At 38.2% G+C, this 24115-nt stretch overlaps 1 protein-coding gene across 2 annotated transcripts in view; it reads right to left on the bottom strand.

The window, feature by feature from the left end:
* ESR2 (estrogen receptor 2) overlaps window positions 1-24115 on the bottom strand; it is a 93616-nt gene that overhangs the window by 39548 nt on the left and 29953 nt on the right. The window contains exon 1 of one of the 2 annotated variants that reach the window (XM_063333584.1): window positions 21268-21291. The exons of the other annotated variant lie outside the window; for it this stretch is intronic. The gene's annotated coding sequence lies outside the window, so the exon portion shown is untranslated. Of the gene's footprint in view, window positions 1-21267; window positions 21292-24115 lie in introns of those variants that run through there. 2 annotated transcript variants of the gene reach the window in all.

Genomic DNA, 24115 nt, shown 5'->3' with positions numbered 1-24115 from the left:
TATCAACCTTGTTCAAGAAGAACTTTATGATTAAAAGATTATCTCCCTCTGATGCAAGGAAGGGCAAGGAAGAGTGGTACAGGCTGGCCAATATATGGACTCATATTTTCATGGAGCTGGGATGTGCATCTCTATCCAGCATCTCTGAAGCACACTTGAGTCTTTCAGTACATGCTAATTAACTAAGCTAATTCTTAAGAAGTTAATTCTGAGAAGTTAATTCTTGGTTTGATGATCAGAATATAGCTCTGTGCCAACAGCAGGGAATACACAAGTTCCTTGGGTCGAGGAGGAATGAATTTTTTCAACCACCATTTCTCTCTTAATGAAAGTGAAGAATGAGCATATAGGAGCCTTCATCCACCTCATTACTCTCTAGTCATTACAAAAGCCTGTATTGAGGGACATCTTTAATTGGTATGACTCTGATGAGAAACACAGTACCACGTTCAATCATCTGCCTTCAAGAAAGGGCAAATATAAATATATATGGAGAAACCATCTCATTTTGCCCAGTAGGACTTACACACTGCTTGGTGGGTTACTAAATAACTGTGTCTTAGTTATTGGCGTGCTGTAGGCACGAGCTGGCAATATGGGCTGAGATTCTTTGACTCAAGTCAAGTTTTCTCTGTTTACCCTTATAACAATTCAGCATCTCCCATATTAGAAATAAATAAATCGAGGACTGAAAATACCACTACATTTATTCCCTGTTCCCACAGCAGTTCCCACAGACAAGTCTGTGAGGATATACAGCAGGCGCACACAGACCAGTGCCAGCAGCAATGCACTCATGCCAGACAGACATTTAAGAGGGAAAAGGGAGGGGAAAAAAGTCAATATGTGAAGAAAAACAAGTAAATTGGTCAATAGGAATAGAGCAGAAATTGAAACTTCCCATTCTCTCAGGGAGAGAGACTGTCTGTCTTGCTTTCTGAGGAAAGCAAAGATGAGAGATTTTCCCTGGCAGCAGCTGTCCATCAGTAGGCATAACCACCTGTGATGAGATTAAGAGCCCTTTGGCCAATGGACAATAGAGTAAGGTCATAACTGCCTTTAAAACCTAGACCCCCTGGCAATCTATAGGCAACAAGATTAGGAAGGTGGGTAGACAAACAGGACACATCCCGAAATGACATGAACTAATTTATTTCTGCAGCACATGCTATACCACCTGAGGATCTGACCTGCCATAGCTCCAAAACATGGGGTGGGAGTTTCTGTTTGGCATGTATGTCAGCGAATGCAGGATTTAATTTCTCCCGGCTAAACAGGCATGATGCACCGGCTGTTCCTTTGAGCATGCCGTGCCTCAGGCTCCACAAATGACTTCTTGCTTTATGAGGCTGAGAAGCAGTGTTGATAACCATAGTTGTCTTTGGCATAAGAAAGTCTTCCTGACAAACATGCTGTCAGGGAATCATTTTTTCAGATCTAGGTGACCTGAAGAGCGAAGAAAAAGCAGCAGACTTCTTGTCAGACCAATGTGCAATATCCCTTATTCCACTCTGACCGCCCCCAAATAAAACCATCTTATTTACTGTGTTTTTTCCAGACACCTTCTTTATTATGCAAATTATTTATGCTGTAGGATTAATTTACGTAACAAAAGAGTCTGTTTCACCAGTGGTCTTATTAAGCAACAAGCCCAAAACCTCTTCAACTAACAGCACTTGTCAGCACTGTTTTCAAGACAGCCCATTGTGTCTGTCCGAGAATAACATGCCACATGCAAGATGCCTTTTCCATCCCTGCCACTCAGGCAGCCACTAGAGCTGCAGAGCTGAACTGTGCTTTGGGAGACGCTGAGAGCCTGGCTTCACTTGTGTGACGATGACAGCAAGGAGCGTCCAGTTTGCATCTTGCTCTACTCAGTATGCAAACCACACACTTCATAAATATGTGCCTGCCTTACCTAATACGTGGTTGCCTTACCTTTTACTACACAAAGCAAACTTTTGTCTTTTTAGTCATAAAACTTGAATAAACAACCTTTTCTATAATTGGATAGAAATGAAATCTATGTATGAATACATAAGAAATGCAGTACAGTTTTGGCTGGTTTTCTGGTTTTTGCTATAAGGCAATTTGTTTCCGTATTGGAATTTATATAAAATATTATTTCATTTGTATTCATTTTGTCATGCATCTTCACATTAACAGAAAATTCAAGACTAAATATTTTTGTCCCTGCAGTTTTATTCTTACTTCTTTAAAAAGAAAAGCTTTTGCAATGTAGTTATTTGATAGCCGATTTTGATGACTTAAAAGACTTAAAACTGCCTGACAAATTAGTAATTATGCCGTAACTTTTCTCTCATCATCTCTAATTCACTGAAGTAACACAGAAACCAAGGTATTGCTTATTCTTGCCTTTCAAGCTATGAAACACTGTTATAATGCTGCATGAATTCCCAGATCAGATATGTTTAACATCATCCACAGGTAACAAAAGTTTCTGTATACGTCTTTGTCCCTTAAACAAAAAAAGCTGTTCTAGATTTGTCTCACCATTAACATGGACATGAAAACCTGCCTTTTACTGTGAGTAAAATCCTGTCTCAACTGAGTTTGTCAGCATTTTGTTGTCGATTCACACAAGTGGACGCTTGTCTAATATATTAATTTAGACAAAATTTGAATGTCCTCCTAGTCTTATTAAAATGAAATGTGAGAAATTATTCTGGGATTTCTGTTCTCTGAGCTTCATATTTCCTGTCTCTGGAGGAACGGACCAGCAAACTCTTCTACGTGAATATTTCTTGCTGCTAGCAAAAGCATGTTGCAGATAACTGAAGGAGAGCACAATAACATAGTGGATGTAACATCTGTTCAGCCCCCTGGATCACCATCCCTTTTCACTGTAAGTTCTTTTCTACTTGTACATTTAAGTCAATACTCAAGAACCAGAACTAAAACTAAGTCTATTTAAAGAGATCGTACACTAACATGATTTATAGTGGTTTTAATTAATACATTTTAATCCATTCTTTATCGGAATATCATCATAGACACTCACAGTGGCTGATTTATTGAAGGCAATTCTGCAATTGCAACATTTTAAGAACATCTCTAAATCTATGGGTATTTTCTTCCTATGATATTTTAAGTTTATCAGGTTACCAACAAACAAATTACTAGGATATAAAATAATTTTTGTGATTCCACTTTCTCCAGCACTACTTGAAGCTCTGTTAACTAATTATCATAATTTAGGGCACTTAAGAGATCAGCTGTAAAGCAGCATTACATTTAGCGTTTAGTCCATCCTTTCAGGTCTAAGATTTTTATTGTTATTTCTCCTTTGAAAGGCTGAGGAAGCTGAACTGTTCACACACATACACACAGAGTTACCAGTCTGAGAATGGAGATACTACAGCTGTTTTCCTCTAACCCTGTGTTACAGTCACTGTGTCTACAAACTGTAAGTTACATCTTATTTTAAAAGATATACAAAAGCTAAGAAAGAAAAGCAAAAACGAGGAGAGCGACAGAGGGGTGATTCTACGTTTAAACTTTGTTCACAAACATAAAGAGGAATTTTGATAAAGTTCTGAAATAGCAAATAAAAGTTCTAAAGTTTTAAATTAAGAATACAAAATGTATTTATTGTTTAACTAACGGCACCATACTTTGGTCTTAGATTTCTCCCCCTCTTAGAGGGACAACAAATGAGCACGGAATTTCAAGGATAGGCATGAGGAAAGAGATTGCTAGTAATACTCAGCACATCAGAATCAAATGCTAAATCACTTTATGTTCAAAAGCGGTTTCTCATGCAACTCATAGCCATATCAAAACTTTCTCTGCACATAAATGGTAATTTTGCAGCATTCTCCATATGACAAGGCTGAACCCTCTCCCAAAAAGAAGCAGCACATTTACCAATAATTGCAAGGTCTAAACTACATAATTTGCTGTTTATCCCATCCTTTCTCCAGATTGAAATGTATTTTCTCTAATAAAACCTCACTTATAAAACCTCCAAGATAAAAAGACCAGATCGTTCTTTTCAGTACTAGCCAAAAGTCTTTACTAGCATTCAGGCAGATGGGTTCTGATGGGTTTGATGAAGATTTATTCATGTGCTGTCCAATCTTTAGTTATTGTTAAAGACACCTTTTAGCATTTCCAAAAGCAAATGTAAGAAACAGGCTACTATCTTCTTGTCTAATAAGGAAGATCCTTGTCAAAACTGAAGTTCTCATTAAAAGCATGTAAATCTATATCACTGACTTTAATATGGGAACTACTTAGGTAGACACAGCAACTGTAAGAGCAAATCCTGAGACATTTATCAGTATGAGACCTAGAATTTGAAAAGCCTGATCCACAGTCCAGTCAAGTCAAAGGGGAAACTTCCAATAACTCCAATTTGCTTTGGATCAGGTGCTAAAAAATACTATGATGCTAAGAAGTGGCTTTTACCCTTTTATTAGCATATTCATTTGTGCAGTTTTCCAAAAACCTTAAAAAATCCCAACTCCTAAGTTATGTTCAAAAATACTCCTTCTGCTTTTAGTGCAGTAATCCTATTCTAATTAGATTCTTAAGTCAAAGTACTAAAATATAGCAAACTTCCACAATTTTCTCTGAATCCTCAAAGAATTTTTAAAACAAGCCCGTTGAAAGATCATTATAGCTGCATAAACTGTTAGACTTTAAGAACAAATGTGCACTGGAACTAAAACAAAAACTCCCAATAATTTAACTATCCCATTTCGCTTACAGAGGTTACTGTTCATAAATCCAGAAGCTAGCAATTGCAGAGCTTCAGCAACATTTAAAATAGGAAATATTTTATTCAATATAGCACGTACCTGATTGACACTGAATAGGGTTTCTGCTCTTTATAAATGTTCTGACAGCATTACATGTCAGCAAGGTTTTCACATAGCAATTCTGGATTTGTTTTCCTTCTTTCCTTTATCTCTTGATTCTAAAGCAGCTGTGCCCACCACCACTTAGTCATCAGATTTCAAATATGAATCTTTTCAAAGCAGTGTGATGCCAGCTTATCAGTGCAAGATTACACGGATACTATCAGTGTTTCCTTTCCCTGTGAAGGCAAGACCTAAACAGAAGTTCCTCCTCCTCCTTTCTGACATAACAAGCTTCTGAATTTGTCGTTCACTGCAGTTAAAGCTCTTAACACGATTGAATCATTTTATAAGCCAAGTATTCTCATATTTAGCACAGAAATATGAATGATTAAGTAACCAGCAATTCAGGAAGCAAATACTGAGATTTAAAAAAACTAAATCAAACTTTTTATATCTTTGTCACAGGAAAACCTGAAACATAATTAACATTTGCTCTGAACCAGCAATGTACTTGGACATTCTGGGCAACATGATCAGTAAACTACTTTGGCATTGTTTTTAAACACCAGATGCATAAACACACACAAGGAGGTATTTATTATTTTTTTCTTACGTAACTACATTTTTTTTCAAGCAAATCAAATTAACTAGAAGCCATTCGATGCAATATCTTTATTTTACCAAATTAACATTTATTAAAATAAAACAAAATATAAATTGAAGCCATGCAGCAAGGTCCAATTCTCACTTATACATTGTGATTGCTTTAAAAATGCTTGGTTAGTTGCACAGCATTAACCTCATTTACTCTAGGGAAGCTGACATGCTTGTAGATACGCTTGGAAAAAGCCTGATGTTTTTCATTCTTGCATTTTAGACTCCAAAATACCTCCAAGTCTACACAACCTTCCGAAATCTCTTGTCTGAGTTAGGAGATTTGAGTGTTGTCAACCCATGCAGCTGAAATAGTCCTGCCCCATTTGCTATCAACAGCTTCTCTGCAAGCACGGCCAGGACCAAACCAAGGTGGTATAACTATCCACTCAGTCAGCTATTCCCATAATTACTTCATGCTAATGCAATTTTCTCTCAGCATCAGATTTGCCTTTCTACCTTGTTTCTATGTTCTTTTCCTTGAGCCTCCCCATTTCCTCTCACTACTATTTTGCAGGTCCAAAGACAGCTTCTCTTAATCTGAAATTCCTTTTGTTTTGACAGATAGAGCCTTTTGCAAGCTACAGGGGTTCAAATCCCTACTTCAGCACTTTTTGATGATTAGTTCATATATGGAGTCAGACCTGTGTCTGTCCAGTCCCATTTGTGCCTGTAGTAACCCTTAAACACTGTTTAAGGGAAAGGTCATATTCTCTACCATCCTCAATACTAATGGGATAAGAACATAAAGGTTTACTCCTAAAAACTACAGAAGTGCACCTTAGTTGTTCTCACGCTGCTTTCCCCTCACATCCTGACATAGCCCCCAAACCGTCTGTACCAGGCCCTGGTCCTGCGAGTGTCTTTACTCTAAATACCTGACCCTTGACAAAGCTCCCCTCTATTTTTAGCAACTATCCTCCTGCCCCTTTCACAAGACAGCGAGACTCTACTGCTAAAAGGCCCCTTATTTTCCACAAATGGATGGCAAAAGCTTTTAAAACCAGGGAGGACAGAAGGGACACTACCAATAGCCATCAGCAGAAGTTAGACTTGTGAGGACATCAGTGGGGTCAAGAGATCCTTATGGCTGTCTTCTCCCCATGAAATCCAGCGGAAGTCAACTAGTAAAACAGACACCTGCCTTTTTTGGGGTAGGTCTACTAGAAACTACAGCAGTACGTGTCATCAGTCACATTACAGCACACAAGGTTTCTGCAGAAGAAAATTGTTCTGTATTTGACTGCCTTCAATAACTTCAAGATGTGTTGCCACAGGAATATCGAATATCTAAGAGCTAATATACATGTTCTGCCTGACTAACATTAGAATAATAGTGTGCACCGCTGCAGAAGTGCTCACAAAATGCAGATCTAAGAGGGGAATGGGGAACAAGGACTATGGATACCAAAAAAGCATTAGGGGTAGCATTAAGTAGTTATCTGTGAATTTTATCTTTCCTCTCCATTCACATCTTCTCTCAGTTAAGAGACACAGGTATTTTGGGTAATATAAGCAAAAACCTTCAGTCAAGGCAAATCAAGATTTTATTAAGGATTTTATGTGTTAGATAAGCAGATGGAGTAGAAAGTAACTATATAAACAATCAGGAACAGGTTGGCAGTAAACCAAGAAAAATAAGTCAAGTTATCTTCTTTCTCTTTTATATATATATAATGTCTATTAATGTTTCCTAAAACAACATAAAATGAGAAGGCCTTTAATTAACGTATTTTCCTCATAGCTTTTTTTGGGAGGTGAGTGTCAAGACAGGAGTTCCCATGCACAGAAAGGGATGATTAGACTCTGAGCTACAGCAGTTTTTAACTGGAGCAGCACCTGTCTAGCAGACATGTAGAGCAGCTACGAGGAGCCTTGAGACAATACACAAGACAAAAATAATCCAAATCAGATGTAGATCAGGATGGTACACTCCCCTGTGTGTACAAGTGCATGAAGGAGAATACATTAATGCCAATAGATTCAAAAAGCGGTTCCCTTAGACAAAGGTGTTGTAGTGAATAAAATGGGTAAATTTACCTTCTTGACAACCCAGGCCCATCATTGATCAATGGATAAAATCTGTATTGTTCCAGATACATAGAGTTACTTTTATCATTATCACCTAAAATTCTACAAGGTTGAGCAGCTACAGGGACCACGGGATTCACCATGCCAACTGTATGGTGTATATTGTCTGTATAGTCCCCAAGTAAAGCACCAAGTTTTCTTCTCAGCATTCCCACTGCATTTAGTACCTCAAGTCTCACAGTCATGACTTGGCTTTCTAGCAAATTCACGCTATATAAGTGATTTGAAGAGTGGTTTGACTTGAGGATTCACCTAACAAAGAACCCTTTTACCACCTCCCACAAGTTTTAAAGGTGTTATAGTAAAAGGATCACACTGAAGGAAGAGTGAAGAAAAAGGGTCAGAACAAAACTGCAGAAGGAATCTTTTTGGATAGTGTTCATCAGTGGTTACATGTTCTTCCATATCTATTATTAAATCGCTGTGGCAATCTCCTTAAGAACGCCCGCTGATAGCTGTAAAAAAACCCTACACAATTTCACCTCAGTATCTCATATATCCATAAAAAGAAGTAAACTTTAAGGAAAAGAAGGATGCAATATTAATTTGCAGCAATAAATACCACAATTATGCCTAAAAGAATTTGAAGGAAACTACCCATCCCTGTGTTATCTGGGCAAAAGTATATTCTCCACATCACCTGTGGGTACCCAGTGGGTGAATACCTTGCCTTGCTACCACAGTTTCCACCGCAGCACCACACACTTCATTCCCTAACTATTGCCAAAATAAATGAAAAATCAGTATCACAAGGGAAGGCTTATTTCCACTCCACACAGAAAAGCTCCTCTGAAAAATTACCAGCTTTAAATAAACCTACCTGGTTCACAGCATCTCCAAATCTGATAAAGTTTTCAGCCACAATTACAGACCCTCTCCTTGAGGCTCCCAGCTTCAAGCTGAGCAGGGACATGTGACACGTCTGGATGCTGCAATATATTCAGATTGCATCCAATGCTAGCTGCAGGTTCTGCAGGTCCGCTCTTTTGCAGCTCAGCTGTAGTGATAAGCAGCTCTGCCATTGCACTAGGGAGAGACTAATAAACATATGGAGTCCACACCGCTAAGGATTCTTTGTTGCTTGCATTCCAAGGAATCCTGTTATCCAGATCTCTTACCTAGTAGGCTGGAATTAAAGAAAACCATTTCTAATTGGATCATCCTTTAGAGAGAAAACAAAAAGGCATCTAAAGTTTTAAATGTTAAATATTAAATTATTGCAACATCCATTATGATTCAATATTGCTGTAGTACTTTATTCTATTTTCAATTACTTGCAGTCTTGTCAGGAGACAACTGAGGTCAAAGGCTGAAAGTCACTAGCTGAGCACATGGAATTTGTGTTTCTTGATTCTATGCAAGAGAGAATTTTCTCTTTCTCCAATTTACCTCATCCAATAAAGATTCAACAGAGGTGGTTTTGAATTTAACTTGAATTTAAAAGTAGGAAACCTGGGTTTCCAGATACTCGGCATGGATCCAAAACTTTTAGATAAATCATACATGAAAAACAAGCAGTCTCCATATCACAGCTGCAGTATAGGGCATTACTAAAGAGGAGATTTGGTCTGCTGGGTCCAAAGTATTTCCTCTACTGCCACAGCTCAAACTCCCTTCTGCCCTCATCAAGGTCTTTCCAGATACAAGCCATGATTCATGGTCTTGCAGCATATTCCTGTAACTTCCCTTGGATGCCTGGGCCTTGAATACACTCTATAGTACAACATGTCTATTAGGAGTCATATGACCTGCAGTAGCAATTAAGTTATTATAAATAAATATTAATTTTCTTCGGAGATCTTAACTTACTTGCTGATGTCGTGAAGGGGGCAACCCTGCTCTCCCAAAACCAAAAAAACCCGACCTTGTTTCTCCAGCTTTCCTGCTTCCAGAGAAGCTGGCCTCTGGAGATGACAGAAATAAAGTTCTTTCCATAGCACGAGCCCTTTCTTGCCCATACACAACCATCGTCAGGTCACAGAGCAGGATTTTGCTTCTTGTTGTCCAAGAGAGAAATATTCATTTCTCTCTTCTTCTTTTCACTTACTTCCTATGTTCTCCAGGGTTTCAACCTGCTACTTTTTCCCCAAAGGAATTCTTTCCTATGCACACTAGGGCTAAAGGCAATATAGTAACTTCACATCTACTCTACTGTTACACTAGCTAAAACTTTCTTTTGAGGAGGGTCTTAGCAAGTCCTCTTCATTTAATCTAGTCTAGTCTACTAGAAAAGTTCGGAAAAATAAATAAATAAATAAATTTTAAAAATATATAATCCTTATAGTGTGGGAGTCCTTGGAGAAGGCTGCTTTCCATAAAGCCACAAAGAATCATCAGAAAATTAACTACCTTACATATATACACACTGGATAGGTGATATAAAACATGAACCATGCAATTACGGAAAATAACAACTGCTTTGAAGGATGTGACTGATGTCATACACTTGTTTATTAGTTCTACTCAACCTAAGATTACAAATGATTGCTCCCTCCTTTTTTGCTATGATTTTACAAGAAAGTAGGCAACAGGAGGGGGAAGAATAGTTGGGCAAGATAGAGAAGTCCTGCTAGCTCAAAGCAATCACTAATGAAGTGGCTTTCGTACATGGATGAAATGTAACTGGTTATATCCACTGCTCTTCAGTAGTTTCTCAACAGAAAAGCTGTCCTTAATTCAGAGTCTCTCTTACAATACAGCAAATATATTCAAGCAAACTGAAATATATTTTCTTTCCTCTGCAGACAACCTGAATCATCTAGCTAGCAAAGCAAAGTTCAAGATGCAGAAGATTCTGCCAGTAGAAGAACAAGAGACGAGAGAGAGTTAAAAGACACCTGAAGTGGCTGAAAGATTCCCAAAGTATTTACAACAACTGAAGCAACAGAGCTTTATTCTTTGATCAATGCAGACACTTAAAAACAACTTGTCCTTTAAGGAGTCTGTTTAAAAAGAAATCAAACCATCACAAACACCACAGTGGTGAAAACTCCCGTTTCTCTTTTCAATGTCACCACAAAGAAGTACATACAGAAAAATGGTAACTCTTCCTACATATCTTTTTAATTCACAGTTTTCTGAATCAGACTCCATTTTGCAGCAAGTTGTAGTTCAACTTCCCCTTCAAAAATAATCAGTCTTCAATGGCAGCAGTTACTGGCTGAGGTCAGATTGGGTCGTCTCCTCTTATCTGACAGCTCGCTGCCATCACCAGCAGCAGTGTCTCTCCCTTGCCTTCTCAGGACCACGTGGTTCCTCCCCATCCCTTGTGCTGGCTCCAGACCTCACCTGACCCAGGAGAAGTCACTTCAGCTTGTGCACTTTGCAGAAAGCTATGCCAGCAAAAGGAGACGGAGGGATGGAGGGAGGGAAAGAGGGAGTTGCTTTTTTTTTTTTTTTTTCTCTTTATTTTTTCATCTGACTGCCAGGCTAGTAAGATGAATCTGCTCCTTGAGAGGTCAAACAAATGGCAAACCAAGAGAAAGGCAGGGCTGCACAAGAAGGAGTGAGGGAGGAAAGACTGCTCCTTTGCCTGACTGCAAACTGTTAGATCAGATCAGTTCCTTTCTTCCGGCGAGGAGGACTTCTAGCTATAGCTAAGGCACTGACTGGATAAAATTAGAGGATAAAATTAGATTCAAGTCAGACCACACATCCTTTATGCGCCCCTTCTCCCCCATCATCCCAAACTGTGGATGAGTCAGCCCCCTGCCCAAATTAATTAAGAACCATGGGGTATCCCTCTTCTCCTTGGCCCCAAGCAAACCCTCCCTTGCCACCCAGGGAAGTAACGCTACAAATAAGACCCAGCAAGAGAACAGGATGACAGGCAGCAGGAGCCAGCATGAGGTGTCACAAAACCAACATTCGGGTATTTTCTAGAGCTTGGAAGGCCCTGTTGCCTGATTGTTCTCCTACAGCACACTCCTGCACTCACTCCACTTCAGTTTTACTCTACACCAGCCTTCTCCCACTTCTCAAAACGTATCCCTTTCCTACCTTTCTAGCCAGCTGATCCATGACCTACACCCACCCTCTGAAAAGAAGTGCCTTCCTTCCTTCTATTCCCATTACCCCATAACACAAAGAATGGATACAGATGAAAATTTACATGGTGGGAAAAAATCAAACCCAATAAACAAAAAAAAGACATACTTTCTCAAGGAAACGAACAAATAGAAGAATTCTAACCTAAACCAGTTCTCCATAATAAATACAATAATAAAATGTAAACAGCATATTCAGTGGAGTCATGAAACAACAGCATTTTATGTACATTGCTGTTTTACTGATAAGCTTTAGAGCTGAGGTGCTGTGATGCAGAGACGGAACATTTTGGAAGGGGTTAAATTCATACAGTAGGGATATGACTTCTGCACTCTCCCAGGGAAGCAGCTCCAGATTTTCAAGCAGGATAATTCTTGAGGGATGGAGGACCTAGTATATTCCAAGACTAAAGAGGTTTGGTCTTCATCCAAAATCAGTAGGTATTTAGGCAACATCTTAAATGCAAATAGGCTGTCAATGTAATAGAAGTTTAGAGAAAATCTGCTGCCAATGTATTAGCACAGAACATATTGCTTTCACCTATTACCTTGCTAAAGCAAACATAATTGGGGAAAGGGAAGTAGCAGAGCCTGAATTGCTTGAACTGTTGGGGGGGGGGGGAAAAAGCTATAATCTCAAAGAAGTCTGGCTATCCAGTTGAGGGGATCAACACAGATATCAGCTGGGTGACTGGCTGTGGCTTCACACTTGCTCTGTTGAACTCTGCCCTGTCTGTTGCCTGGTTTCTCAAAGCTGGAAGGATTGGACTTGGATTCCCTACTAGAAGAGGGATAGCAATGGGGAAAGAGAGTAGCAGCAGATAAGCAACTGGGCCACTCCATTTTAAAAAAAATCACCTAGTGCTACGTAATACATTGGCAGAATAAAATCCAGTCTTCAGAGTAAGTTGTCCTAACTGTTTTGTCCTTTTTTCCAGAAGTCGCCTGATTCTTGTATTTTATCACATTAACTCTATAAGGTATGAGGCCAGACAGTCAAGGGAACTGCATCTTTCAGCACTCCTCCTGTATTCATTGCTGGAGCACAGTTCAGGGAGAGGAGGACCCTGAGGGTGAGCTCAGAATTAGCTTCCCATGTTCCAATTATTGTTAAACAAAGGGCCATATCATTGTTCCCACTTTCAGACAGAATGGAAAGCAACTAGCACACCCATCAGCTTCAAGGAGATTTTTACCCAGCCTTGAAGGCTGTGAAAAGCAAGAAGCAACAATGGTTAGTTTTCAAAGGGGAGCTTCCATCTAAAAGTCCAATAATGTAGAGTGCACTTCAAAGGACCAGGGCCTGGACACATAAAATCAGCACCCAAAATTGAGAGAAACTTGACATTTTAACCTTAATCTCTTTCTGTCAGTTTCCTCATCTACAAGACGAAGGACAAAGCTCTGAGAGATCCTCATATGAAACCAGGAGGCAGGAAAAAAGATAGGAAAGGACATTCACAAAATCCACAGGATTGTGAAAACTGGAAACAGCAGAGACAGCAGTCATTTACTTCTGCTACACCAGTTCTGAATGTAATAAAGAAGGTGTTAGAGGCTAGCGACAGTGGCTGTAGTTGAGTGCAAACAGCATTCTTACTCATCTTTTAAAGCTATTTTATCCTCAATGTCCAAAATATTAATGAACATTAGAGATATTTCACCAATTAATTTCCCATTTTGTCAGTCTCTGCCTGGGCAGCATCATGCAGAGATGTAGTAATAGTGATGGTAGGAATTGGGAAGGAACAGAACAGGCCTTTCAATAAAGGGCCATGCCTGACATAAAATAATGACTCTATTCAATTATTTCATGCAGATGAAACCTTTGTAACATGCAAACTAAAGACATCTGGCTAGTTCATCTCTTTTGCGAGGTTTAGAGAAAAAAAGTCAGAATTGTGTATACATGAAGACAAAGTCAAAAGAAACAACATATAAAGATGCATCCAGCCTAGGGCTAACAGCAAAATTGCCAAGAAGAAAATACCAGAGTCCACTGCTTGAAGAAGAAAGAAAAACATCAAAAATGGATTATGGAGAGAAATATAGGGATAAAAGGCACAGATATTCACCAGGTTGCCTTTTTTTCTTTTTTTTCTTCTTTTTTTTTTTTTTTGGTGATTTTGTGCATGAAGTAGAGAACAAAACTGTCTTTATTTCTCCTGTCTCCCCATTCCCTACCTGCAATATCCTCAAATTTATTCAGAAGTCTCTAGTCATATGTATGGATTTTAAATTGTTTCTGGCAAGATTTCAAACTAGTGAGCACTGAACACACATTAAGGCAACCATTAATTGTCCAAACATATTTAGAATTTAGCATATAGTCGCAGCTTGTTTTATATTAGAAAAAGACCTTTGGCCTTCTGCACAGCCCGCCCTACTTCCTTACTGCACTGAAAATGAATGATTTCATGCAATTGTAGTCATGCAATTGGAGAAGAGCACACCACCAAGTAGATGAAAGCTTCAACCAGTTCTTAAAAGGTTGGCCCATGTGAGATGAGTGCAAAGGAAAAATTTATCTTCCTGGCAAGAAGCAAAAGGAAGGCAAGGATCTGCATTTCATGATCTTTCCCCTCAGTTTTTCATCACACCCCTCATAGGATGACACTAGAGGGGCACCATCTAGCAAAGCAGACCAAGGCAGGAGGCCTTTCCTATAGATGCTTTGAAAGATATGAGCCTATCATCTTTGGTAGCCACTCCTGAAGGCTGGTGACTACTGTAGAAGTACCAGGAGGAATTAACTGCATACTGCTGGTTAATCCACTCGCTTCCAAATGTTAAACTAGATATTTTTTTTAAAATGTGTTCAGCACTGAAAGAACCACCTGTAATTCTGAAGCAGACAGATTTCTATACAATGTATTTGCGACATTCAAATTATTTCTGCCAATGCCTTTTGCAGTCTTGGAAGAAAGAGAAAGCGAGCACAATGAAGGATGCTTTTGTGTAATTTACATAGTTAGTTTCTGGTTGATATTTAAACTATTTCTTGCACATGAATTGTATATTCTACATCGCTGATCAGCAAATTGCATTCAGCATCTAACTTGTTAAATGGTTTCCTCTGTCAGGAGAATGTTCCCACTGTAATAGTGATATTTTATCCTGTCAAAAAAATGATTAGGCTAAAACATCTTTGTAAATACCATAAACTACCCAATAACATCAGAAATTGAAGATGTACAAAGGCTATTCAATTACTCAGGAAACTTCTAAATTTTCAGGTAACAGAACTCATTTTCTGCTTGAATGAGTAATCAAGAAAATATCATTTTCTTTTATATTGATCATGGTATGAGGCACAGCCTAAGGACAGGAACATAAAATGGTCTATTACATTTTCTTTATTAGTGTTCGAAAATCATTTTCAAAACTATTTCACTGATTTTTTTCTGGGAAAGGAACCTCCTTTCTAGATATTTTTATGCCCTGTCTCCAGATTCTTAGCTGTGTGAAACTGTCGCTGGTGGAACGGCATGGTCTAAGAAGCCCAGTCTTTGCTGAAGTCAGTGTAAGTCTTGACATTAAATTCACCAGGGCCAGGATCTCTACTTCCATATGGGATTAAACTGCAGGCAAATTACCATTCAAAATCCAGAATAATCCCAAGACTTCATTGACTAGGCTTTACTTGCATTCTGTGTGAAAAACAACCAAAGAAGAGCGAGCACAAACAGCACATTCAGGTTCCCAGCATCTAAATGACCTGAAGCCAGTTCGCTGAACTCACCAAAACGAGTGAGGTTTTATATCACCGTAAGAGGTTTTGATATGATGGCTGCTTGTAGACTACTTCTGTGCCTCAGGTAAACTAAAACCACCCCTGGGATGGTAGAGAGCTGCTAAGAGCAGCCCCCGCAGTGCCAGCCGTCTTCTGTCTCTTGACTGCACCCACTTGCCAAGATCTGCTCATGTCACAGGGCGAGTACCTCAAGTGTGGACCACTGTTATGCCAAACTCCACTCTCATTAGTGAAACAACCTTGTTTAAATATGTCTTCCAGAGTTGGGATACACTACTAACACATATAATCAGAAATATGTCACCTTGAAGGTGATCCAAAGGTAGCAAAAATATTTTTTCCCAGAAGTCACAATTCATAGCTTTGGGGAAACAGACTGTCTTACCATGATGTAAAATGCAGTAAGACTGGATTTACTCACTATTTCCTGAGTTGCATTTTTGGGAAGAAAAAATACATGTATTAGACCTACATGTAATAGACCTAATTATCTCCTGACTCCAACTTGCATTCCTTTTGATTTTGACTTCATTTTAGTTCCTTCCAATTTCCCATACTGTGAAAAGTGGGTTAGGCTACTAGGACAATTTATACCATCTTAATTGGAAAAGCACACTGTAAATACTTTCCATGTTCTGGAATATGAGATGTTTAATCTAGATACAAGTTTCTTTAAATGAGTTTCTAAACACTGTGAGTGTTTTCTTGCTGCCCATAAGTGATCCTAAATTATTCCACACAGTTCTAATCCATAGGTTTCTCCCATGAAAAGCTTAAGGCATGTTCCTTAATACAAATGCACTTCCAGTGGGTAAGAAGATAATAGTTCTCAATAATAAGTGAGAACCTGCCCATAGCCTAATACTTCCTAGTTTTTCTTTCTTCTCCTAAGTAATAAATTTGAAGTTCTTAGATACATTTACAATTACAGTAACTGGATGTCTTTCATCCAACAGGTCATGTTCCCAGAAGTATCATGAAGAGCAGTAAGGCAGAGATAAGAAAGATACTGAACATTTTGTTTCTTGTAATGAGAAAGAAAACATCAGTCCTGAACACTTGCAACAACTTTGCATCTCTTACAATCATCATTATCCAACTGCACCTAAAGATGCACCCAACTTAACAATAAGGCTGTTTAAAGCATAAAATACATACATATATATACACACATATATGTATCTTTTACTTCCTTCTACATATAGTTCAATATATAATTCTAAGTATAGTTCTGCAAGAACAAGAAAAAAAGACATCTACCCAGATATTTCTCAGAGTTTTTGGATCGGAAACTGTTTACTTGTGATAATTTCTTCTTCTTCTACCTCCTATTCAGACACAATGGAATGGGAGTCATGAAAATGTGCAGATAGATAGGCAAGAGGAGGAGGGTTTTTTTCTGAATATTACTTGCTTTTTTTAACATCCAGGCTCCCAAAGGAAGGATAGCAGTCCAAGAATTCAATTAAGGAACCAAATGCAATAAGCAAGTGAGTAAAACGGGTGTACTTCAAAATAAATCTCTGAATCTACATCTAGATGAGATTAGCATGGCAATTCTAGAAGTGCTATCAAGCAAACAACCATCCCTCTCACATTTGGTACTTTAAATGGCTTAAGGAAAATAAATATTATGATTTTTTAATATGCTTTGAATTAGATATTTTTTTACTTTGTCACACATGGAGAGAATGCAAATATTAATGAATGCTTTACATTAAGCTCGGCTACTGGACTAAAGTCTACCAGTCTGCTAGAAGTCCAAAGGCTAGCCATTCATTAAATTCAAAGCATGAGAAAAATACATGTAGTTCTTCAGGAGTAATATGACAGAAAGCTTACCAAGCATATGTTCTCTCATGAAATTTGACATTCACTTGCTTGTATTACCCTGGATCAAAATAATCCAATCACAAAAATACACAAGAAGAACTAACAAATAGTTCTTATACCATGATTATGTTAACCACCATTGCAGATATTAAAGACATATATGCTTGAGACCTCAGAAACGCCCAATTTGTCCAAATATTTGAGACAGAGACTAAAAGTAGCATGAAGTGTACCTAAAATACGTCTCTAATATGAGAGTGTAGCAGAATTGTAGGATTTCTGCAAGACAACTGGCCAGTGAAGGTAAGTGTCAGAAAGGTAATTGGAATGTAATTAGAATTCAGAGTTCCTGATGTTAATTCCTCCACCAGCTTTAAACGTCAAGAATATATGGGATGAAATTAACCACTTTAAGAGATTTTTCTTTCCAGCTTGGCAGCTGTTCCTCTGGAATACATTCTTTTTCTTCCTCAGATTCAACAGCAATAGGAATGAACCTCACTGACTCCCTGGCAATTTTAAAGAAAGCTGGTACACTTTGAGAAGACATTGATGTGGACCATAATATCACTGCAGGTGCTACCTGCAGTTTGAAGTATCCCTCAAAAATTAGACTTGGACAGTCAGACAGAAGGAAAAATTTAGCAAAAAAAGGTGGCACAACTACTTAATTTCCTGGATTTTGAGTTAACTTCTCTGTGTATTATCCTGTAGAACATTTCCTCTGACTCCATCCACAACTACACCTATTTATTTTATTGTGTCTTTTCTGTAGGTTAACTGTCTTGACCATGCTCACAAGATTTTTAACTCCCCTATATGTTGTGAGAAGGATGAATGTTAGAAAGATGTCATAGCAATGGGTGTATGGATATAGAAAAATTGTAAGACTGAACTGGGGCAGAACAGTAAGAATAAGAGAGTTGTTTAAGATAAACAAACATAATTTATAGAGACATTCTAATAACCCTGCTCATGAGGTATACCTATTTCCTGAACCTCTGGTCAATCTTCATCTGTCTACACTCCACAGGAAAAGAACCTGGTTTCTTTTCAGCTTAAAATGTCCAAGATATTTTGAATATCTGCAGTATTGATATAAATAAATGGAAAGGCAATGGGAAAGAGAGCTACTCTGTGAATTGCAAATAAGAGCAAGGCCAGACATAGAATCCAGTCTCATATTTTGATCACTTGAAACTCGTGGACAATTCTGATTTTATTGAACATATTTCCTGACATCCAGGTTGCTCTGATGCTAAAAAAACAAAAGTTTTGAAAGTTCTAATTCATTCTTTAAGTAACTTCAACAGTTACTCTACTTATCTAATGTTTACACCTGATACAACCAATGCATTTATCTTAAAGAACATTATCTTCATAACATATTCTGTGAAGCCCGCAAGATGTAGTGAACCAGTGAATGTGGTTACTTACATGGCAATGTGCTAATAATAGTAGTGGTATGAAAGCAATGAGACTGTTACGAGAATGACTTTTAGGACAAACGATCAAGATAATTTTTAATTAAGCCTCTAAAATCATTCTTTGTTCATTTTTTAAAACTCTGGATAAACCAACTCCTGATTGCCTTTTAAAGGAACGTTACAGTTCTTGTGACTCCTCTCTTTCAAACAGTACTTTTCTTTTGCAATGTATCGTATCTTTCTTTGTGACAAAAATCATTCTTCCAGGTTGCTGAAGAAGTCTCTTAAAAACTCCTTAAGATACTATCATAAGATTAGATAGTCAACTTGTATTAGCTGGAGCACCCAAAAACTGTTTAATAAGCTTTTAAAGAGTCTCTTAAGAGACCTTAATGATTTGTTTTAATAGCAATACAGAGGAAAAAAAAGTACCTGACTTTTTTTTTTCCTCATCTTGCTATTTCTTCAAGTGCTCTTTTGGCTGAGAGCAGCTCATTAGTGACTGCTTCCAGCATATGCTGTCTTCGTCTTTCTCCATTTCACAGTCTGTGAAGACTTGTTGTGTTTCAAACTGATCAACTTTCCAGATTCTTCTTTTGCTTTAGTCTTCTAAAATCCTTCCAAAATATTTAGGATGCTGCTGTGATTTTTTTTTCTGCAAAATGTATTTCATAAAGACAGGAAATAAATCAGAAATTGCATTCTAACATTCAAATTGTGAACAAGGAGCTAAATTCCCCAAACTAGTGGCTTTGTCAGACATATCTTTGGTGTAATTAATCCAATAAGCAGTTTAAAGTGGAAAGAATAAGATGGGGCAAATCTTCAAATGATTACCTAAATTTTAAGAAATACATAGGTGCTAGAAGAAACCGATGTGTACCTACTGATTTGCTCAAAGCACCTATGATGAAATGGAGACATTTTGTTCCAGCTGATACAGATTTGGGTTAAAATGTTAAAACTGCATCAGCTGATCCCTTTTCTCACTGCTGTAACTTGACTAACATTGTGCTCAGTCATCTGACTTGAAATAAGCTGCCTAAAATTGTCTGCCTTGGTGCTACTGTGTTAGCAATCTGCAGCAATGTCCTCCACCTGGTCAGTAAAATAGGAACGCTGTACTTAATGTTCAGATTGTAAATTGAGCCTGTAGCTCTTGATTTGGTATCTTCCTTTCACTGAGCTATTCCTGAAGTTTCTCAGCACCTACCTGAGTTTTGAGGTTCTGAGAAACTTTTAGCATTCAAACTTGTTGCCCTTCATCTTTCTCCAGCTGCTTAAATCTCCTCTTGTATTTGCTTATCTGCTGTTCTGCACATTAATTTCCAACCCCCTTTGAAACCTTCCCCATATCACAAGAATTAATTTTACACAGCATGTGCTATGAAAAACTTGAATTCCTCCTGTTAACATTTGACATCTCTTCCCGAAAACAAAGACAACCTGATGAACAGGTTTGAATGAAAGGGCAGGATGACACAGTTGCTTCTCAACATACATACATTACTGTTCCAAAGTGGCTTCATGCATTTAAGAATTTACTGGTTTAGTAGCAGGTGATGGCTTTTATGATGCTTGCGAAGTAAACCAGAATTGTTTCCAAGCACTGAAAATGTCCTAGTGCTCTAGCAATCTCTGAGGGAGAAAACCAGCCTGTTCCTCTTGTAAAACAGTAGGAAGACCCAACTCACCAGGAAAAATATTGCCAAAGACCTGCGTAAGATTCGTGTGTGATGTGCTCCCTCTCTACTCTCAGATAAGATTACCAAAGACAGATTCCTTTTTCAGCTCCACCAATCAGGTTTTTCACCTGAAGTTTGCTTCAAGAAAACTTGCCTTAATATATGGGATATATTATTGCCTTTTTAGTAGTACTTTGCAACCCAATATTGTACCTGAAGTACTTGCAGATTAAAGTTACAGATTTCTGTACCCTGTAGGAAGAGTTTGTACCTGAAAGGGCAATATATTTTTGTATTTTTAATTTTAACTAATTCATTAGATTCCTAATCCGTTCTCAATGTGTTATGTTCCTGTTCATCCAGTTCCTACATGGTTTCCCGTGGAATCACAGAAACTGACGCAAGACTACTGCAGCTGGGTAATATTGATTCACTACCCTAAGACAGGAGGAATCAATCAAACGGGATTTTGCATGTGAAATGGAAAATTTACACTGACTTTCCCTGTAGGTTAGATGTGCAATTTGTACTGACAGAGATAGCATAGTCTTGTTCATTGAGCTGCTCGATGTTTCCAAGAGCACAATAAGAAGCCAGATCTCTGTTAAACTAAACTCCCTTATCTTCAGCACCCACCATCTTTCTTCCATGTCTGTTGTACAGAAAACATGACAGTAAACAGCATTAAATTAATTTTACCATTGTTGTAGCCAAGATTACTAAGAAATCAACTAATAGTCTCTTTTAGAAATCTGTTTAGCATTTTCCTTCCTTTTTGAATACCCTTATCTTGAAGACATACTATCTCAAACAGATTTTATGCAGACACTGATGGTGTCTGCTGTATCTATAAGAAATGTCATCAAAGCTTTAACCCCAAAGGACCATACTAGAGATAGAAATACCTTGATTCTATTTGATTATTCAGTTAAATTGAGTTAAGAAAAGTACCTAGGCGTACTTCTCTGAATATGATCAGATGTTCCTTTACACTCTCCGCAGCAGCAAAGGGAACAGATAAGATGGATGCAGGCAGAAGGACCCTGAAATCAACAGAAGTACTGTAGGTATTTACTCCTTATCTTCTTATAGACCCAGGTGTAACACCCTAGTAGAAATGGATGCATGTAATAGGATGAAGCATCAGAGAAAGTAATAGACAAGGGAAATTAGAAAAGACATGAACAATAATGAAAAAAAAGTACTAAGGGGAAAAATGTAGTGAAGGGGAAGCGTAACAGAGTTCCCAGCTCATTCGCTCACTGAGCTCTTCTTTTGCTTTGTCAAAACCTACCATTTCTCCCTGGAAATGTTGAGTGGTTTAAACCCCTATGAAATTTGAGAGTTGCCAGCGCCTTAAGAGCTAGTCCGCTCCTGCTTTATACGTAGTGCTGCTGCCTCAGCAAGGTAAATACAGTGAAAATTAGCCAGCGGCATGTCAGAGCTGCTATTGCCAGAATTAGACAGTGACTTTAACAAGGTTGACTATTCTTATTTTTGAATCTTGTTCTCTCTGTACGCAAACTTTCCTCCTCAATCTTTCTTTTCTGAATGTTTCAAATTTTTGAGGTACATCTCTGGCTTTACAAGTTGTCCTGAGAGCCTTGTGGTAGGGATCTCACTCCTATTCTAGACAACAGGTTAGTGATGGATTTTTTTTTAGAATAACTGAGTAATTTAGGTCATCTGTTCCAACTCCGCTGCTCAAAGCAGGGTCCTCTGTAGTTAACTTAGGTTGCTCAGGGCAGTCAAATTCTGAGTATCCCCAAGGCCTGAGGTTCCAGAACCCCTCTGGGCTGCTTGTACCAGTGCCGGTTCAGTCCCACAGTGAAGAATTCTCCTTATATCTGATTGGTATTTTCCTTGCTGCAATTTGTTTATGTTGCTTCTTGTCCTTTAATTGTTCACATGAATGGAGAGTCTGGCTGTGTTTTCTAGTGAGTGTTTATAGAGGTATTTGAATTAGATTAATTAGATCATCCCTTTCACTTCTTCAGATTAAAAAAGAAGCCTGCTCAGTCAGCTTCTCCTTGTGTGTCATTTGCTCCATCCCTTTCATCATCTTGGTGGCCATTTGCTGGGCTCATTGTAGGGTGGCTAGAGGGCTGCTACAATTCATCAGTTCTCCGTGGTGCTGGACGCACTGGTTCCTTCATGCCATCTCTCTTTCAGGCTGTTCACCTCTAAGAGCATTTACAGACTATCTTCCTTGTAAACAAATCCATGCAGGAAGAGTGGAGGGCAGCAAGAGCCACCCTAGAAGCTTTTTGCCACCACAGATTGTGTTTCAACAAGGTAGTGCAGAGGATGCTCTGCAGAAGGATATGCCCATGTGTGTCTGCATACAGATTTGCTCACAAAACTAGAGACCTTAATGACCAAGGGATTGCAATACTTGCCAGTTAACTAATCATTCCCACTTGAGACCGTATTTCATCAGGCAATTCCATAGCCATTCGCTTCCAGACTCTCAATTAACAATTAAGTGAGAATGCTGCCCTGCAAAAACACTGGATAAAAGAGCTGTGCTCTGCCTTTATTAATCTGCATATGCAGTGACCATCCAGAATACTCCTATATTGCTCCAGAAGTCAAGGAGTTTAGGAATAGCGGACTGCAGTAGCCAGGGAAATCAATTAACCATTTTGTTACTTATTCTGCCTCCTGTCAAAACAGTCATCACTATATCAAATAGTACACCTGTACTGTAGAGAAATTCAAGATAGCTTTACTAAGTGCAAGTTCCAGGAGCATCCAACTGTGACAACTTGGTGTTTCGACTTTCATTTCTCTAAGAAGTTCTTACCTCTCTGATGCCACAGCTCCTTGGCTTCTAGTAGGCATATATGAAGCTGCCATCTGCAATGCAGACGAACACTGAGGAAAATAAACCGATTCGTAATGTTTCAGCCTAGGTGTCCATTATTTAATAGTATCACCAGCATCTTCCTTGTTACCGGCAACTTACACTGTGAATTCTGAAGATTGCATAATTATTTTTAATTAAGTGAGAGCAGATGCTATGTTAATTTGTGTAGGAGTGCATTTTATTTTAAAATTTCACAGAAAATGAGCCATGAGTTTGTTTTTAATTTGAAATTTTTGAGAACAAGAGTAAATGCAACAGATTAAAAAGCCAAAATATTGCTAAATGTCTTATTAGCTCTAGTATAGTTTCATCAAAATTATATTACATAATTACACATCTGCTTCTTCTATAATACAATGGAGAAGAGGAGGAAAAAACCTCACAAAAATCCTTGAGAAAATGTTATTTAAGTACTTTCAGAAACAATATAATTAATAAAGGGATCTTTTCACAATCTGATAGAACTAAAATAAAATCAATGACATTTCACCATGAACTTTACTCTTGTAGTCACAAAGTAAAATACTTTTTAAAAAGACATTTGTAATTTAAAGCAAAGTGATTCCATTACACACTTATGTCTATCCCTTTGCTTATGTAAGGAATATGCTATTTGAGAGCAAACATAGTATCTGTACTGATCTTATGATCACATTCCACAAACTGTTTTTTTGAGGACGCTACAGGAAAGCAACAGAAGGGGAAAGACTGATGGTGAGAAGCGAAAGAAAGGAAATTTCATGACTTCTAGGAAGAAGCAAGGCGACAGAATGGTTTCCTTTGAAACCAAAATGAGGAAATTTAGAAGATCATGTGTGGGACCACAAAGAAACATGTACTATTACTTGAGTTTGTAGTGTATCTTGGTACTACACCAGCCATAGTGATTGCCATTCTTTCTCAGGAAGCAGGCCAACTGGATGCATGGTA

Source organism: Chroicocephalus ridibundus, chromosome 4, assembly GCF_963924245.1.
Source record: "Chroicocephalus ridibundus chromosome 4, bChrRid1.1, whole genome shotgun sequence".
NCBI classification, from domain to species: Eukaryota; Metazoa; Chordata; class Aves; order Charadriiformes; family Laridae; genus Chroicocephalus; species Chroicocephalus ridibundus.
This window is presented reverse-complemented; position numbering and strand designations above follow the sequence as displayed.